Source organism: Pinus tabuliformis, chromosome 8, assembly GCF_031772625.1.
Source record: "Pinus tabuliformis cultivar Carrire ecotype Pingquan chromosome 8, CPIR1, whole genome shotgun sequence".
In the NCBI taxonomy this organism is placed as follows: domain Eukaryota; kingdom Viridiplantae; phylum Streptophyta; class Pinopsida; order Pinales; family Pinaceae; genus Pinus; species Pinus tabuliformis.
The window spans coordinates 1,627,632,337-1,627,640,931 of NC_142294.1; the positions used below are offsets into that span (position 1 = coordinate 1,627,632,337).

Sequence of the window (8,595 nt, forward strand, 5' to 3'; positions counted from 1 at the left end):
TGGCTAACTCTTGCAAAGTAAATTTAACAAATATATTGGCTGGACAGACATTACAAAGACTTCCATTGGGCTTATGGAGTTAATCATCCTTCAGTAAACTATAACACTACTCATTCATAGAAGTCAGGGCATGTAATGTTTAAATACTCAAAACACATCTCATAAAAACCTCAGCTTATAAATACACACAGGAAATCAGAGCAGCAAAGTGAATTATGAGTGATTGTGTATCTATACAACTGTAAAAACATAAAGGATAAAACAAAACCACATATCTTGAGCATTTGAAACACTGTATGAATCCTGAGAAGAAAAGCAGTCACTTGTATTACTGAAAATAAGTTTGTACACAAGCCAAAATAACACTCTGTTTTCTCAAATATCCAACCCTAATTACATTCATCATTCAGCTATATATAGAAACATAATTATAACTACTTGGAGCTTCCTCCTCCAGCATGAGGGGAGCTCGATGACTGCCACTAATGACACCTATCTGCTCTGCAACAAACTATTTAATACAATAACCACTAACTGAAGTTCTAAAGAGTTCTAATTTAATTATAACTCTAACTCTATTTCCTTCGTAGAATGATTCCTCCTTGCAGCTTTGACACCTGGTTTCCTTTACATTTGGCTGAGATGGCATGAGATGAGCAGTTAATACCCCATGTTGGCTTTGGATACTGAAGGCTTTAATTCTGCTCCGTGTTGGCTGAGAATATCCCTTACTTTTCGGTTCTGGTCCCCCATCACTTCGAATATGCAGCAGCATGTCTCTTAGTCTTTAATAATCCAAGGTATGGAACGCTGTTATGTTTATGATGTGATGTAGGATGTATTGATGGACAGGTGTCTCTCTTTCAAAATTCCCGCTCATATTATCAAAATAGCTGCTCTGCGTTTAAAATCACCACCTACAGCAGTTTCGTAGCGCGCTACGAAACTGCTGTGTAATTTCATCATACACAGTCTCATCACTTCTCTGCATTCTTGCTATCTTCTCCCCATATTTCTCTTTCAGCTGATTGTTCACATTTTCCTCAACAAATGAATAACAACTTGCAAGTAATCCTGTTCAGCTGCCAGGCTTCAATGTCAATAGCTTTTCCTATAAAACTCAAACAGCATGCTCAGATTTCTCTGCAAGCCCTGCCAACCTGGAACCTTTCACTGCAAAGCACCTTTTCTTACAGCCACTTCAATAGATTCCAGACCGCGAAGAACACAACTTTGACAGATGTTCAATTAGATCAATAAATCATCCACCTCAAATGATTGTGAAGTATCCCCATGGACCATTCGAGTGTGCATAAAGCCCAATTTAATGAACAAATGGCCAATACAGTTAACAACAGCATGAAAAATGGAAACTCCAGATTGCTTGCCACAAAGGTAACCACCAAATATGTGGTGTTTACAACTCAACCATAAGTGATTTAAGTTCTTTAACCATTGCTTGCAAGAAGTAACCTGTTTTCTGGAGATACTTTGGCTGGAACATAGTTTACTAGTTTAGCATTTAGTCCCAGCTCTCTCAACCATATGAGCCTGCCAGTATCAAGAAGTTCTTTGCATTTCAAGCCTAGTACTGCCCTTTCAGCTGGCTTCAAGCATCTAATAATATTTCCAACATCATGAACATTAGCAGCATCTTCAGTGGTATTGCAAACATTTAAGTTGGTTCCGACTTTAACGCCATTAGAATGATCAGAGCAATGCTCCCCATCAAGTGCCCAGCTGGTCAGCCATGTTACAGCACAAAATTCTTCTCTTGTAAAGCCCAGGTTTATGAAAAAATGTTTATTCACATAAGATTTCCATTGGCAAAGATGGTGGCAACATGTTGCAATTGCAAGGCCTTTTATGTAAGGATGATTTCCTCCTCTGTTGGTATCTTCAGATACATATTTGTTATGGTTTTGTTCACTAAGACAGCATCGGAGGACCAAATCTGTCGCTGGTCCACAAAGATGTTTCCCCACTGCAGCATAGTAAAAGCCCTTCAAGGATTCCACAGCTTCCAATTTCAAATCTTCAATGTCTATTCTCAGGCGCTCCAAATTAATGGCCTCTGTCTGTCTCAAAGTTCGATCAGCCTTGAACTTATATGACCTGCGCTCCACTAGTACTATGTCCTTAATGCCATAACAGTCAGAAAGCATGTGAGTTAAATAACCTCGTCCAGCCCCAAACTCTACAACTTTTAGATGGGATTTCAACTGTTCTATCTCTTCCCCATGCCCACTACCATTAATATATTCATAATGCATGCTTGTCTTTGAAATGGAATCAGGACTCCAAAATATTCCCAGAGTTTCAAGATTTCCAAGTATGGATGCCTGTTATATGGCATGCTTCTCTTGAAAGGGCAACCTCCTATCTAGCTTTGCATTGAACCATTTGTTGCAGGCATCAGGCAGCAAATATGAGTCCTGTATGTTGTTTTCACAAATAGCGTTGTGAGCTGACTGAATTTTCTCAAGTAATGCATGGAACTCCTGTCCTGACATTGCAAGTATGGCCTTGCGCTTCATCTCTGAACACACATCATTATCTGATCGAATTCTTTCAGTTTCTCCTGATGGAAAACACTTTTCTTGAACTTCAGAGGGACTTCTAAATCTTGAGCTATCTTCTTCATCACTGCCAATCAACCTCAGCGGACTCTCCATAGCCATTCCGTTTCTCTCCACTCGGCTTCAATTCACATTTTCATTCCACTTTTAAATAATCTTCCTGAAATTGCCGACTTTAAATCGACCTCGAAACAAGAATGGGATAATAGCAAACAGATTACGAACGGCGGTCCAATCAAGAAGTTCAGATCAGTAATGCGCTTATCTTCTCGGACAAGTGTAGCTCATCCATAATAAAAGGCATCCCAATTTAAAGTGCCGCGTGCTCGTTACCCCGCTCTGATGGTATGCGGAAAGTCCGTTTCATAAGCCACGACATCTCACCATTGCGGCCTTTAGCTAAAAGTGCATTTTCAATTTGCTGATCCTGCTGTGCTTTTATAGCAGCTTTCACTTGATCCTTGTCTATATTTTTCCCTTGAAGACTACTAAAGCCGAGGCCAGCACCAATTGTCAATCTGTGTGGATCAACAAGAGAATTGTAGTGGTTTCCACGATGATAGCTAAGCCGGATAGGAGGAGAATCGGTACCATAACTACCATGAAATATGTTGATAGGCTCTGTACTGTATGAATAAATATGAATGGGACGATTGTATATCTCCGACATTGCCTGGATTTCCAAATTATTACCATAGACCTTGTCTCTCCTTTTTCTCTTGCTGTGTTTTAGATCGAGTAGATGTTGTGATACTGACACATGTTGCTGAGAAGGTGACAGCTGGGTGAAAAAAACTATGGATTCGAAAAAATCCCCAATTTCGTAGCGCAGCCAGTGCAAAATATGAATTATGCGCTACGAAATCACCTAAAAGAAGTTGCGCTGCGAAACTGCTAAAGGGATCTATGCGCTGCTGAAACACTTTGTCCTTAAGCTAGTCTGAGCAATTTAGGCAACAGAATTTTCAGTGATAACAACATCTACATTGAGGAAAATTGTAAACCTATCAGACAACCTCAAAGAAGGATGAATCCAAATCTTAGAGAAATTGTGAAAGAAGAGTTGCAAAAATTGCTGAATGTAAATTTTATTTACCCAATTTCAAATAGCCAGTGGGTTTCTCCTCTAGTGATTGTCCCTAAAAAGAATGGTAAATGGAGGGTATGTATTGATTATCGAGAATTGAATAAAGCTACCCTGAAATATCATTTTCCTTTGCCCTTTATAGATCAAGTGTTAGATACATTAGTAGGTAAGAAGTACTTCTCATTCTTGGATGGTTTTAGTGTTTACAATCAGATTCAAGTAGCACCTGAAGATCAAGATAAAACCACAATCACCAGCCCATGGGGAACTTATGCCTACCAAGTACTCCCTTTTGGATTCTACAATGCACCTGCAACATTCCAAATAGCAGTACTAGGAATTTTTTCTGATCTAATACATGATTGTGTAGAGGTATATATGGATGACTTTACAGTTTATGGCAATACATTTGAGGAGTCATTAGAAAATTTGGAAAAAGTTCTTAAAAGATGTAAGGAAGCAAACCTTTCACTAAGCCATGAAAAATGTTTTATGATGTTTACAGAAGGGATTGTTTTAGGACATCACATTTCAGGACATGGAATTAAGGATGATAAATCTAAAGTTGAAGTCATCTCTAAATTATCAATTCCAAGTTGTCAAAAGGATGTTAGAAGTTTTCTAGGATTCACGGGATATTATATAAGGTTTATAGAAAATTTCACTAAACTAGTATCACCACTCTTCAAATTTCTCACCAAAGATTGTGAATTCAATTGGAATCCTGATTGCCAGTTGGCATTTGAGACTTTGAAAGCAAAAATTTCTGAGGCACCCATCTTAAGAGGTCCAAATTGGAAACTACCTTTTCATATTTCAACAAATGCTTCAAATACAGCTCTGGGAGCTATATTAGGACAAAAAGATTTGATCCCTTATGCCATCTACTACACAAGCAAGAATTTGACTCCCACTGAGTTAAATTACACTATAACTGAAAAGGAATTCTTAGCTGTTGTTCATGCTATCAACAAGTTCAGACATTATATAACAGGCTATGAAACCTTTGTTCATACAGATCACTCTGCAATTAGATACTTAATGAATAAACCGATTACTAATGGCAGAGTTACAAGATGGTTATTACTCCTGCAAGAGTTCAACATCACTGTTTTAGATAGACCTGGAAAACAAAATACAGTTGCTGATTTCTTGTCTAGAATTCAAAATATCAAAGATAACACTCCAGTTGAAGATAAATTTCCTGATGAATATCTTTTTGCAGTAACTACTCAAACCCCTTGGTTTGCAGATATTGCTAATTACTTAGTCACAGGAAAATTACCTTCACATTTGTTTCCTAAGGAGAAAAGAAAAATCATTCAAACAAGTGAAAATTACTCATGGATTACTAATGAATTGTATAAAACAGGTCCAGATCTCATGATCAGAAGATAGGTTCGAGAAGATGAAATGCCTGAAATTCTTAAGCCATGCCATGATGAACCTTATGGTGGACACTTTGCTGACAAGAGGACAACTTAAAAAATCCTTCATTTAGGATATTATTGGCCCTCCATCTTCAGAGATGCCCAAGAGTATGTCAAAATGTGTGACAGTTGTCAAAGGGTAGGGAGACCTGCTCCTTCAAATGAAACACCACTACAAACTTAGGTGCTCATTGAACCTTTTGAAAAATGGGCCTTGGATTTTGTTGGACCAATTAATCCTCCATCTAAACAAAAGAAGTATATTTTGGTATGCACTGACTATGTCACCAAATGGGAAGAAGCTAAAGCATTACCATTTACTAATGAGAAATCTGTAGTTAATTTTCTTTTTGAGGACAACTTCACTCGTTTTGGTGTTCCAAGAGAAATAGTGACAGATCAAGGATCTCAAATTACATTCAAAATGGTGGAATGACTTGTGGAAGAATACAAGATAAAACATAGGAAGTCTACTCCTTACCATCCACAAACAAACAATCGAGTTGATCTACCAATAACGTGATTGAAGGAATTCTCACTAAGACTGTACATCTACATAGAAGAGATTGGGCAGAAAGGCTTCCTGAAGCCTTATGGGCCTACAGAACTACATGGAGGAACACAACAGGACATACTCCCTATGAGCTTGTTTATGGGAAGCAAGTCCTGTTCCCTATAGAGTTTCAAATCAAAACCTTCAAGATGGCAATCCAATTGGAACTGGATTTATCAGAAGCACAGAAACATAGATTAGAGCAACTCAATGAGCTTTATGAAATCAGGCAAGATGCAATTCAAAAAACCAATTTAGTCAAACAGCAAAGGGCTAAATGGCATGATAAGTATATCAAGGAGAAGAAGTTTCAAGCAGGAGATTGGGCACTTTTGCTCGATTCAAAATTCAAATATTTTCAAGGGAAGTTTCAGACTCATTGGCTTGGGCCATATGATATTGAAGAAGTCTTTAATAATGGAGCATTGAGAATAAGGACAATAGATGAGAGAAAGGTACCTCTTCTTGTAAATGGTCATCGGTTAAAGATATATCATAAGCCAATTTCAAGGGAGGATTTTGTCAAAATTTTCCAAGATAACACTGAGATGAAGTTGGTGAATAAGAATTCTTCTTCTCCACTAACTTAGTTTTCCTGTACATATATATATATATATATATTGTTTTTCTGTGTTTTTTTATTTTTTATTATATATATATATTGTTTTTCTATGTTTTTTTATTTTTTTATTATATATATATAAACATAGAAAAACAAAATATATATATAATGTATAAGTCTGAAAACCAATTGTTCATTGGCTTACTTATATAGGAAATACAGGGTGAAAATCAGAGATTTTTTACATCCTATATTTCCTATTTTCTTTATGTAATAAGTAGTGACATAAAACTACATTCGTTTGCAGTGCCTAATCTGAAAATTCATTTCATCTCACTTCACTTTCATTCTCTTTCATTGTTATATTCCATTTTCCTTTCATTATACTCCATTTTCATTTTATTTCCAATAATGTTCCATACCCATATTTCATCTTTATCATGTTCTGCAGCTAATTCCATTCTGCAGCGAATTTGGTTCTGCATCCATATCTCATTTCGCAGCTCTGTTCCAAACAAATGTTGATTGTAGGGAATTGAAGAATCTTTTTTTTAAGACTGATATGTGTTAAACACACATGGGAGCAAGAACAATATGAATGATAAATCATGAGAGTACAATTTTTATTAACAAGAGATATACATTTATAGTACATTATGTGACCGTTGGGTTTCACATCCCAAGGTCTTTTGGACTCCTTTTGTCCATTCGGCTTCCACACTAACCCATTGAGGATTAGGTGTCCAACATTCCCCCCCTTAATCCGAAGGGTTATGTATGAGTCCAAGAAGAGAGTTGTAATACAAAATGTGTAAAAAATGCATGGCAGCACTAGGTTGAATGTGCTCTATGAAATGTTGGTATAAAGGGTGGTGGTTTAAGGATGACCAACAACACTGGAACGCTTAGTGCAGTTCCCGGAACTCTTCCAAAACTGGCAAGAAACTGAAGTCTTCTGCTAGAGGAAGTGATCCTATTGTTTTAAAGAGGGAAACCTTCAACCATGAAAGGGAGGCCTCACCTCGCATAAAAGGGAGAACTTCAACCTAAAAAGGGAAGTCTCAACCTGTGATGGTTTAAGGATGACCAACAACTCTGGAATGATTAAAGCAATTCCTGGAACTCTTCCAAAATTGGCAAGAAGTTGGAGTCTTCTGCTAGAGGAAGTGTTCTCAATTTTGTTCCTGGAATTCTTCCAAAACTGGCAAGAAGCTGAAGTCTTCTGCTAGAGGAAGTGTCCCAGATTGCCAATTGAAGGCATGCTCAGGGGCATCTTTGTCTCTAGCTACAACTTTGAATCTGGTGTGACAGGTTGTGGCTCAGGCTCGCTTGATGTGGCTTTGAAGCTTGTAGATGACCATCATTTCCCCCCCTGTCAGATACAAGGTGAGATGATGGAGAAAACTCAACTGCAAGATTGTTCAATATTCTGGAACAAGTTCTGACATGTGTTTGGAATATCTTCTTGGCTGTTGATGCCCATTGCCAAGAAGCGATCCATCCAAGATGAATCTTTGTTCTTGCAGTACGTTTGTTTCTGAAGCATCTGTGTGAAGAATGGTTGGTTTTATGACAGTGCTTACATGGATGAAGATCAAAACAGTGATCTTTCAAATGGCCAACTCGGTCACAGTGTTGGCATTTCACGATCTGTTGTTGTTGTTGTTGTTGTGGAAGAGGGGCGGAATCTGGAACAGCTGGAGGTGAACTGTCATGAGGAGCAGGTGAACTGTCATGAATAAATCCAGCACTCTAAAACTGAATGGGCTTTGAGTAGTCTGGAATATGAAAGGACAAGTCCTTGTCATATTTAAGACCAGTTCTGTGCTTGTTGTGGACAAGCTATTCCCAAGGTCTGATGATGGGCTTGGGAAGTGCAGACTGAGTTTCTGCATCTGCATGTACAACTGCTGCTTTATTTGAATGAACGGTAACATTATTGACTTGTTGTTGATGGGTTGCAGTCTCAATGTTCTGAACAGAAACATGTTCATAATGACTCCTCTGTTTTAATTCTTCTTGCTGTCGCTGAGATTCGAGCTGCAAAAAATCAACTTTGTCTTGTACATTTTGCAAGCAAGTTTGAATGTTAAAAAGAGTTTCCTTACTGACTTTTACCATCCCATCAACAGTGGAAAAGATTAGACTATTTAGTAACTGTAATGCATCATCAATTTGCTCCATTTAATGACAATGTTGCACAAATATCTCACACAATGCCAAATAACCGCAACTTTAAAGAATATAGATAGTTGTAAATATAGGAGCCTGAGCCACAACCTCCTGCACTGGAATTTTCTCAACCACCTCCACCTTCAACAGATGCCAAATGATGAAGAAATGGTTCAGAATATTGAAATTCTTTCTGAATTTGTTGTAAAGAA

At 37.7% G+C, this 8,595-nt stretch overlaps 1 pseudogene; it reads right to left on the minus strand.

Moving 5' to 3' along the window:
• Positions 1-1,238: 1,238 nt before the first annotated feature.
• Positions 1,239-2,681, minus strand: LOC149242314 (uncharacterized; annotated as a pseudogene).
• Positions 2,682-8,595: the final 5,914 nt, after the last annotated feature.